Here is a 12,027-nt window from a genome sequence, read left to right on the forward strand (position 1 = left end):
TCGGTAGGAGAAGGAAGGGAAGATTGAAGGGGGGGGTAAACAGAAGGGGGAATGAACCACGAGAGACCATGGACTCTGGGAAACAAACTGAGGGTTTCAGAGGGGAGGGGGAAGAGGGGATGGGCTAGCCCAGTGATGGGTATTAAAGAGGGCACGCATTGCATGGAGCACTGGGTGTTATACGCAAACAATGAATCATGGAACACTACATCAAAAACTAAGGATGTACTATATGGTGACTAACATAACATAATAAAAAATTTTTTAGATAAATAAAAGCAGCTTTTGCTTGTTACCTGAAAAATATGCCATCTGTGCTCTATACCACAGTCACCTCTGCCGACCTGTGATTTTTGTGCAATTCTTGAGGAATGGTTCTATCCATCCTGACAGCCTTCCATTTGTAGTGTGCACTATGACAACTCAGTCTGTTTTGTTTCAGGGCTTTCTCTACCAGCCAGGTCTTAGGTACTGCCTGGAAAAAGTGGGTGAGAATAACACCCCCAAGAGCAACCTTAAAAGAATGACAAATAACAATTGGTGCATAAAATGCCCAAGCATCCTGTGCTTTGACAAGAAAATTCTCAGCTACGTCCTACTTGGATCCTTAGGGGGCCCCTAGTGAGATTGAGCCTTAGTTGCTCACAGTAGAATCACTCAATAATTCACACTTTATTGGCTTGTCCTTTATTGCCTGTCTTGTTCTGCCTGCTGTCTCCTCCCTTCTGCTTCCTGGGATCACCTCCCAAATAACTTACCTACTCCTAAGGACTTGTGTCAGGCTCTGCTTTTGGAGAAACCTAAACTTACAATCAACATTTTATATTCAAATAAGAGTGTGTCCTTCCACGATGCCCAATTTTGTAAACACTCATGTATCAGTCTGATTGGAGACTAATTATCTTATTCCAGAGGGTCCAGGAGCCAATTCTTTAACCTCTAAGTTAGATAGGACTTTACACAGGGACACATATTATCAAGCTTTATTAATACATTTCATCCTCCTGAATGATACAATAACGAGGAAAAGAAGCATCCCTGGTCAAAGAGGGGTCTATGGTTAAAATTTCTTACCACTATGAGAAGGGATCCAAGCCGAACCAGGTAGAAGAGACAGTGAGAAACAGGTCCTCGTGGAGAATCCACCTCGATGGATGGCATTCTGGGAGCCCCAAGAACAGAAATAAATGAATACTTACCCCAGTGTTGCACTGTGAATGTAACTTAGTTGCTCCATATATACATGTTTTCTCTCTACTCTTTTCACTGCTGTTCAGCTGTGAGGAAGAATTTTCTGTCCCCCTCATAGCTTCTTCAATTTCTGTTCCATCATATTTTATTTGCTGTGTCTCCTAATGGCTTAGCTTCTTTCCATACATCATTCCACCTTCAGTTCCTGCTTTTAACTGTCTTGTTTTTGCCCTACTCCTAATTCAGAATTTCCATAGAGAGGTACTCCTGTTGGCTCAGCCATTAAATATCATCTCTGGGCAGAGCTTTGTCTGCACTACCCCCCCACCCCGCCATAGCAGAGGATGATATTTAACCTAGAGGTAAGCTACACATGGGTCTAGTGCCTGTCTCTGATTCAATCTCCTGTGGTCCATTACAGAATAAGTAGGGTCACTTGGCAAAAAATATGGTTACCTCAGCTTCCCCCTCAGCTAAAACTGGGTCAGGGAAGCCTCCTGGAAAAGGCCTTTTGGCAAAGCAGTTTCTGTGATTGACTAGGCGAGGACAGTAGTCAACTGTGGAGAAGGTGGGCTTATATAGTCAGGGACACAGACATCTTCAACTTCTCACATACTAAAACGGTATGATAGTTTATGGCCCTGGTTAAAACTAGATTGAAAGGAATCAACATTTTCATGTTTAGTAATCATGACTATGATTACTCTGTCATCTTGCATATTTGACTTGAAGTGCTTGCCACCTCTTTGTCTCCCCAACATCTTCTCTGAGAGCTATGGTACCATAATATGTCATGGTTGCAAAGGACCTTAGAGTTAATCATTTTACCAAGGATCTTACTTCTGTAATATAACACCACAAACTTGTCTCTTCCTTTTCAATTGCCCCTCTAGTTTGACTGTGATGGTTCAACATTTGTCTGTCCTGATATCTCTTCTACTCCCCTAAATTGATCAACTTTCCCCTTTCTATTTTTTTCTGTCCCTGAAGAAAAAAAAAAAGAGCTGTTTCCAATTCCCCATCCTGTTCTCAATGTGTCACTTCGTTCCTTACCCATAATGTGAAGGTTTTTGTTTTTGTTTAGAGGTTTAGGTTTCTTGGTGATCCTGTTTCCACCACAGGACAACACTTAGTAAAAGTCGTTTTCTTCTTTCTTTTCACACTAGATGGGAACAGGATGCGGAGTTCAGAGTTGACTTCAAAGAAGGAAATTTCTAAAAGATCAGAATCATCTAATTGTACATCAGGAGGACTCTGTGAGGTGGTTCCTGGGGGATCAGAAGCTAGATGCCTATAAAAGCCAACCCTCACATGAAGAAGGAAGTAGACTGGAAAGCGATTTCTTGGAAGTAATAGGCAAGGAATCTTAAAAACACACAAAAGTGTGGATGTGCTGAATATAAGGAACTTTGGGAACATCCTAATATGTCCTTCTGAACATCAAGGAGTTCTGAAGGTGTAGAAATTCTATCCATTTGGTGAATGTGGCAAATCTATTAAGTAGAGCTCACCCCTCATTGGGCATTAAAGAATCCACACTGAAGAGAAGCCCTATGAATGTAATGAGTGTGGTAAAACCATCAGGCAGAACTTTCCACTCAATGTATTTTTTTACCTCAGACATTGTAATTTTCATGTCTAGCAGTTCAATTTGAGTCTTTTTTTATTTCTTGTATGTCTGAAAGTTTAATCTTTCCTCTGGGTTTTTGATTACATGATATATAATTATAACTTTTAATATCCTTGTTGGTTGATTCTAACACCTGTATCAGTTCTGGGTCAGCTTTGATTGATTTTGTGTGTCTGTAAATATAGGCTGTATTTCCTATTTGTTTGCATGCCTGGTAATAAGCGTATGCCAGATATTTTTAATTTTACTTTGTTACCTGGATATATTTTGTTCCTAAAAATATTCTTGAGCTTTTTTTTAAAGAGTGATGCAGTTAAGTTACATTAGGGTCAGAGAACATACTTTATTATTTCAATCCATTTAAAAGTATTGAAGTTTGTTTTATGGCCTACTATATGGTCTATCCTGGAGAATGTTCTGTGTCCACTTGAGAGAAATGTATATTATGTTGCTCTTAGGTAGAGTGTCCTAGAGACGTATGTTAGGTCTCTTTGGATAAAGCGTTCAAGTCCTCAATTTCTTTGTTGATCTTCTCTGATTTTTCTATCCACTCTTGAAAATAGAGTATTGGTGTTTCCAGCTATTGTTGAATTGAAATGTCTATTTCTCCTTTCATTCCTATTTTTCCTTCATATATTTTGGGAGTCTTTTATTAGATGGATATATAACTGTTTTATCTTCCTGATGGATTAACTCATCTTTCCATATCATTATGAGATGTACCTCTTCATCTCTAATAACATTTTTCCTGTTTCAAAGTCTATTTTGTCTGATATTAGCATAACCAATCCAGCTTTCTTATGGTTGCTCTTTGCATGATAGATATTTTTCTATCCTTTTACAGTTAATCTATTTGTATCTTTGAACCTAAACGGTGTCTTCTGTAGAAATATATATATTGTTTCTTTATCCAATCCGATCTCTCTTCTTTTTTATTTGATTGCTTAACCCATTCACATTCAATGTCATTATTGGTGTGTTCTAGGTGTTTATCCAAAGGATACAAAAATAGTGATTCAAAGGGGCACATGCATCATCATGTTTATAGCAGCAATGTCCACAATAGCCAAAATATGGAAAGAGCCCAGATGTCCATCAACAGATGAATGGATAAAGAAGTGCTGTGTGTGTAGTATGTATATATACATATATTATGGAACATTACTCAGTCATCAAAAAGAATGAAATCTTGCCATTTGCAGCAATATGGATTGAACTAGAGGGTATTATGCTAAACAAAAGAAGTCAGTCAGAGAAAGACAAATACCATATGATTTCACTCATATGTGGAATTTAAGAAACAAAACAGATGAACATAGGGGAAGGGAAAGAAAAATAAAATAAGATGAAAACAGAGAGGGAAGCAAACCATACAGGCTCTTAACTGTAGGAAACAAACAGGGTTGTTGGAGGGGAGGAGGGTGGGGGGATGGGGTAATTGGGTGATGGGCATTAAGGAAGGTACTTGATGTAATGAGCACTGGGTGTTATATGCAACTGATGAATCACTAAACTTTACCTCTGAAACTAATAATACAGTATATGTTAACTAAATTGAATTTAAATTAAGAAATGTTTAATGTCATTATTGGTATAGTTCGTTTATATTTGCCATTTTACCTTTTATTTTTCATACATCTCATGTCTTGTTTCTCTTGTCCCCCTTTACTTCTTTCATTTGCATTAAGTGAATATTCTAATATGTTAATTCCCTTAGTGATTTTTTTCATTGCATATTTTATATTATTACTTAGTGGTTGTTCTTTATATCTTGAGTTATGAGAATCTACTTCAGATTTACAGTAACTTCCAGTGAGATACAGAACTCCTGTGTAGCTCCTGCCCACATAGCTTTATTTCCTTCCCCCCCTTTTGTGCTATTGTTTTTTTTTTTTTAAGATTTTATTTATTTATTTGACAGAGAGAGACAGCCAGCGAGAGAGGGAACACAAGCAGGGGGTGTGGGAGAGAAGAAGCAGGCTCCCAGCGGAGGAACCCGGTGCAGGGCTCGATCCTAGGACCCTGGGATCATGCCCTGAGCCGAAGGCAGACGCTTAACGACTGAGCCACTCAGGTTCCCCTGTGCTATTGTTATAATTATTACTTTGTGTAATTTTATGTCTTTTAAAGAATCTGAAAGATAACAAGTGTATCTTATGGACCTACCCAGGGTGGGTGAGTACATCTTAAATGACAAATCCACTCTGAACACTGCAATCTAAGCCTTTAAATTCTTTCCTCTAAATTAAAGAAAGAAAGGTTGGACATTTCCATTTCATTCATGGGGGGCGGGGGGTATCTTTTGGTTTGTGTTTCAGACAGTCAACCAAACTGTTAGAACTCCTAACTCCCACAACTTACCAATTCAAATGCTAATCTCTTCTGGAAATAACCTCAGACGCACCCAGAAACATCACTATCTGGCATCTCTTAGCTCAGTCAAGTTTAATATAAAGTTAACCGTCACAACAATTTATCCCTTTAACTGGTGTAGAATCTCACCTAGCAGATAGCATCTCTTTCAATCCCAATATTGGTACTTTGTCTCTTCTATAATCTTGCTGGAGGTTTATCAATTTTATTGATTTTTCTAAAGTTTTGGAAGTTAAAAAAAAAAGTACAGTGAGTTCCTGCGTATCTCTCACCCAGTTTCCCCCACTGGTCACAGCTTGCATAACTAGAGCACAATATCAATTCAACCAGGAGAGTGGATGGTACAATCTACAGAGCTTATTGAGATTTCACCAGTTTTGCATACACTAATTTGTGGGCATATAATTCTATGCAATTTTCTCTCTTTTTGTTATTAACTATAACTTTGTTTTGTTATTTTAATGATTGCTTTGGGATTTATAGTATGTATCTTTATTAGTCTACTTTCAAGTGACATTATATCACTTTCTGTATACTAGTGGTTTTCAATTTGCTTAGTAGTGGTTCTCCCCTGGGGGCAATACCTAGAGATATTCTTGAAACACCAGCATCTAGTGGGTAGAAGCCATGGATGCTGCTAAATGTCCTATAATGCACAGGACAGCCCATCACAACAGCCCAAAATGTAAGACGGGGCACCTAGCTGACTCAATTGGAAGAATGTGCAGCTCTTCATCTCAGGATGGTGAGTTCGAGCCCCACACTGGAGATTACTTAAATAAACTTTTAAAAACATGTAAGACAAAGGTTGGAAAAAAATCATTATTTCCATCTGATGTCATTTTTCTTCTTCCTGAAGGCCTTACTTTAACACTTTTTGTGGTGAAGTTCTGCTACTGATTAATTCTTTTAGGTTTTTCTCTTTTTAAGATTTTATTTATTTGAGATAGAGCCAGAGAGAGTGAGAGAGAGAAACATGAGCACTGTGAGGGACAGAGGGAGAAACAGACTCCCTGCTGAGCAGGGAGCCAGATTCGGGGCTTGATCCGGGACTCCAGGATCATGACCTGAGCCGAAGGCAGACACTTAACTGACTGAGCCACGCAGGCACCCCTCTTTAAGCATTTTAATGTCTGAAGATGTGTCTTGGTTTGTGCTTGAATGATGTAGTGACTGGTCTAGAATTCCAGGATGGCAGGTTTTTCTCTCAGTACTTTAAAGACTGCTTCACTGTCTTCATGCTTGCATGGAGTACAAAGGGAAATCTGTTGTTATCCCTATTTTCTTCCTTTGCACGTTTTTTCCTCTGGCTGTTTTTATAATTTTCTTTTCTTGACTGGTTTTGAGCAATTTGTGATGTACCTTGGAGTAGTTTTCTTCAGATTTATTCTAGGCTTATTGGTCTCCACTACTGAGGCAAGCCCCTTCTGAGTACTTCACCCAATGCACAAAGGAATTGCATTTTCTGTCTGACTTGTGGGAAGACACTATTCCTGGCCTTGCTTTTGTGCCTGGAACTGTTCACTCAAATCCTTTGGAATGTTTTTCCCACCCTGTCCTTAGATAAGGTTCCTCATATCATGTGCCCGTCAGTACTCTGCTGAATATCCTGGGGGAAGCGGGAACCATTCACAGATACCCAGAAATCTCTGTGTAGTTCTCTCTCCTCCACTGCTATCCTGTGAACCCTACCTGCCTTGGTCTCCTTGGATTCTCAGCTCTCTCTTCAAGAATTTCACCAGACTCCACTTGGCTCCTCTTCCCTATGCTCCTGCCTGAGGATTTTTTTAAGGCAATAAACTGGGGCACATAAGGGCTCACTTCACTTGTTTCTATCTATCAGGGATCCTTGTTTTTTGTTGTTGATATCAATGTGTTAAAAATCATTGTTTCATATATTTTGTCCGGGATTTTCATTTCAGGCAGGAATGTAATTCTGGTCTCTCTAATTCTAATACAGCCAGAAGAGGAAGTCTCTCCTTCAGTATTACTCATGTCTAAGTATTTTCTCATTTTCATTAAGTTTTCTTCAACCCATGAATTATTTAGAAATGTTGTGTTTTATTTCCAAATGTATGCGGTTTTATTAGTTAATTTCTATTCAAACTGCGTTATGATCAGTGTAGAGGACATTTTGTTGCACTGTCTGGATTTCCCTGGATTGGCCCCTTGCCTTCCACGCACTAGAGGGGCCCTCAGCTGTCAGTTCTCTCCAGGAACTGTCCTCAGCTGAAGAAGTCGACCTCACCCAAGATCATGGTTCCCTTTAGGGTCGTGTGATGGAGCTTGTATTCAGTGACTGGTTGATGAAGGGGTATAAGGGCCCAGGCCTCTCACGTATGGTCTACACGGTCCTGAAAGAACAGCCCGGTCTGACTTCTCCTACTACTAATCTGGTGTTTTCCCTGCACTATAGGTGTTTATCCCAAAAACACTCTCCAATAAATTTGCTGTTATCCTTTGTCTATGCTAAAACAATTAGATAACTCAGTTTTTAAAAATTTGTTAAGTTTTAAATAACTGTTCCATGAATACTTGCAAATGTGCATACCTAATTTTATATAACTTTCTTGGTTTAGTGTTTCCCAAATTTGAACCCCAAATTACTCATGAGTAATAATTATTAGTAAGACTTTTATTTTCCACTTAAAGCCCGTGACAAATCTCACAAAAGCTTCATTGATGTACAGCTCCTCTGCTCCCAGATGACTTTTTTCTAATGCATGCTTTCACTGAGGGTATAGCCCTAGAACATCTGGGCTTCTTATGGAAATCTCACTTCTAATTTTCCACCTCTTACAAGCCCATGGATTCAAAACCTGCCCTTGCAGCAGATAAAATCTATGTCCCCAGTATCACCAAACTGCCTCTCAGCACCCAAGGTATCACCACCCACTTACCTTGCTGGCTTCCACCTCCTCTTCATTTTAGGCTCTGTGTGTTTATTTTATCTTCTCAAAAGCCCTTTAAAAGGATGTTTAAATTTTACCCAGAATTTCCAGGTTGTTTTGTAGCCAAAGGGCTTTACAATTACCTAGTCTGCCATACTGTTCTATTATACCTTTTAAAGACATGAATCTCCGCTCAATTCTGCGGTAAAACAAACACTGCAAATATGACAGCATTTTATTGCACACTCTGTAAACTGGTTGCTAATTTGTCATGATTATACAAACTTTAGTATATGTCTCAATAATTTTGTAATTTATAGGTTCTTCTGAGGGAAAAATGGACAATCATCACAGTAGTCATGTAAAGAGTCAAGGATCCTAGTGAAAAATTTTCTTCAATTCCCACTGCAAAAGTATTGTTTTATATAGATCCCTGGACCCTGGTCCAGATTTGGTGGGCTTCAGAAATTGATCCGTACATGTGCTATTACCTCTTGTGGTTCCCAAATTTGGAGTCTACTGGTCTTAGTTTCAGAGGCTGGTTACAGCTTTTGCATGTCTACAACCCCTGTGGTCAAATTGTGCCATATGCATTTAAATGGTCAGTGGGAAGAGTGGGAACTAGTCAGGTCCTTATCTATGTTGCCCAGAAAGGAGTCTGCCATCTCCTTTATACCACTCACAAACCTACTTTCTGGAGCAGAAACAGACGTCAGGGAACATGGCTGATTTCATATAGCCATCTGAGGTCTACATATAGTAAAGATGTGAAACACAGACAGGGCCAGAGAAAGGAGCTGGGACAATGAACTGGCTGTCCAAGTCCTCTAAGGAAATTACAGGACACTTTCTACTGGCTAGAGAGCTCTAGTTTATGTAGTAGGAGTATGAAAATAACAAGCTTCAGGTTGCATTTAAATCAGAAATAAGCCAAATCACTTCATTCCAAAAACAGGTGCCTAAAGAAAAGCAAACTGAAATGTTTTCTTCCACTCTGAACAAAGGAAGAAACAAGAAAAAAAATTCAGTGATATAACAAGTAAATAACAACAGATTTATTGGAGGAATTATAACTATGTCCTGCAAAAACAGTTTTATAACATCAGAAGTGATTAAAGACAGTCTAGTTTCTGAAAACAATCTAACAATACGAGCATACTATTTATTTATATCAAATGGAATTATCTCTATTCAATGGAAAAATTAAAAAAAAAGAAGTCTGTTACTGAGGATACAGAACTGAAATGAAATTTACTCTTATGGGATTTAAATGCAACAGAATTATTCAGCTATTTAAAGCCCTTTTTGGTTTTGATTATCTTCTCAGTTCCAAGTAAGAACGAATACAATACACACCATCAATAAAAAATATCTCTAAACCTAGGGAGACACTCTTCTCTCTATGCAGAATTCTTTGTCTTTCATATTTCCCTTTAATCAAGGCATATAAAATGAGATTTTATTTCACACTATCTCAACTAAAAGGAGACATATATATTTCTATTCCACACAAGAGCAATTCTACACAACCAGGATGTCTATGGCTAAAAATATCACCTCTTCATATTCCTCCAGGATATTCAGAGTACTAAAAACATAAAAGAATACATGTGAGTGCACAGGAAGCCAGTAGGTAACAAAAACAGGGATGGGTAATACAAAGTAGTCTAGCGATGCATATTTCAAAAGAGCTGGGTTTTTGACGGAGAATAGAGAAAAAAATGGTGATAAAGACATGTAAATGGGTTGAGAGAGACAAAAACTAACAATTGAGGGGCTGCAGAGGAAGCACTGCTATTAAGGAACAACCAGGCTTCCATTAGCACAGGAAGCTGGAAAAAACACAAAGAGACCCTGAATCCAGAGTGCATCTCAGAAAGGCGTGTAAGTATGGTAAGAACTGCATAATTAAACTCTGACTGAAGTTAACAGCTGGTAGTCTTGAAAAAGTCCCTGGAGGAAGGTGGATAACCAGTTCAAATTATATTGCAGAATGTTTATCTGAAAGGGCATGGGGACCACTTATCAGCATTTACTCTTGAAGCTCAAGACAAGTATCAGCCTAGAAAATGGGTGAGGGTCTATTATCTTGCCTGGGGCAAGATATGTGAAGATCTGTATTCAGATTGCTGGGTTTAGATGATACAGTATCCTTCCAGAAGGTATTACAAAATCTTTTAAGATGAAAAAGAAAGCCTATTTGAAAGAAGAATCTCAGATACTATGAGACCGTGATAGGAAAATGTCAGAGAATACCTGCTTAGCAACATAGGAAGTATCAACAACTCTGGTTGGTAATAATAAATGCTCAAAAAATGACCTCTGACAGGCATACAAGAAGCCAACTGCCTGTTTTCTTAGTTTTGGCCACTAGTAGACATTAGTCACGGGGAGTTTCCACATAAGTAATCAGCAGGTGAGGGTGGCTGGCATGACAAAAGGCATGGAATACCAATTACAAACACCTCTCTTAATTTTAAAAGGACACGTGACAAGGGAAAAATGATGGAAGGACCCTTACTGCTACAGTAGTGTAACCCACTGCCACATGTGGATTACCTACCCTTGTGTCCACCCAGACTATTGGGGAAGTGCCTACCCAACAGTCCTATCCCCAAATGCAGCAAACTTTTTGAATAACCATGCAAAGAGACTATTACATCCCAAAGCTGAATGTAAGCCACTATCCTATCAAAACAGGATAAAACCAAACAATCCCTTTTCACACAACTATACCCTTCACAACCTTCTGCTTCTTTGTCTCCAGTAACAGCAAGGAAGAAATATATAATTCTTTTTTTTAAGATTTTATTTATTTATTTGACAGAGATAGAGACAGCTAGCGAGAGAGGGAACACAAGCAGGGGGAGTGGGAGAGGAAGAAGCAGGCTCATAGCGGAGGAGCCCGATGTGGGGCTCGATCCCAGAACGCCGGGATCACGCCCTGAGCTGAAGGCAGACACTTAACCGCTGTGCCACCCAGGTGCCCCAAGAAATATATAATTCTTAAAACTAAATTACAAGATGCAGAGCTAAACCATAAATTGAACTCAGAGAAGACAGATAGTATCTTCCTTATGAAATCATGATCAAATAATTATCCAGATACAACTACCTTTCATAGAGGTGTCTACTCAGGAGAGTCCCAACCGGTCTCCCACTCACATATAGAACTGCCATGGTGGGCGGAGGCACTTTGGTATAATGAAGAAAGCATGGACTTAAAACTCGGATCTGAGTTCAGATCCTAGCTCCAATCGCTAACTAGTCAGTCACCTAACCTCACTGAGACTCAATTTTCTTGTACAAATGTTATAAGAATTGAATGGGATAATAATCACTACATGCATAAGACAAATGGCATTAGGCTTAGGGATTCACTGTATATGAAGAAAGAGAGGTGACTTACCAATGGGCAGATTCTAAGTGTTCCCAGACGGATTTTGAGCTAAGTACTGAGAAGTTTAAAACACTGGTTGAAAATGGGCTAAGGTCTTCTCAAAGGGCTGGACATAAAGAAAGGCAGAGGAAGCCAGTGAGCACCTGCTGCACTGAGCGCACAGCATCCCTCCCTTTTCCTCGATGATAAAAGGGAGAAAGCAAACAGATCAGAAAGCCTCAGCTCTCCTCACTTCCTGACTCTCAAAGAGCGTGTGAAGAGAAGAAGCTTCCAGTTGTGGCCAACATCTTACAACCGGGAGGCTGCAAACCATGAAAGCCAATATGCTGACAATCATGGAGCTAAGACTTCAGTTCGATGATTGCTCAGTGGCCAAACCAAATTTGCCACTGCTTACCTCTAAACTTCCCCATAAGTAAAAAAATCAATGTTCGTAAGGTTTAAGCTACAAGTACTTGATATTGTGTTCATTATACCTGAAAATGTCCTAAATGCCACCTTAGCTTAGGTAAAACTTTTCCTGAATCACTCTAAGAGCTTGG

This window comes from Ursus maritimus, unplaced genomic scaffold, assembly GCF_017311325.1.
Source record: "Ursus maritimus isolate PB19 unplaced genomic scaffold, ASM1731132v1 scaffold_14, whole genome shotgun sequence".
In the NCBI taxonomy this organism is placed as follows: domain Eukaryota; kingdom Metazoa; phylum Chordata; class Mammalia; order Carnivora; family Ursidae; genus Ursus; species Ursus maritimus.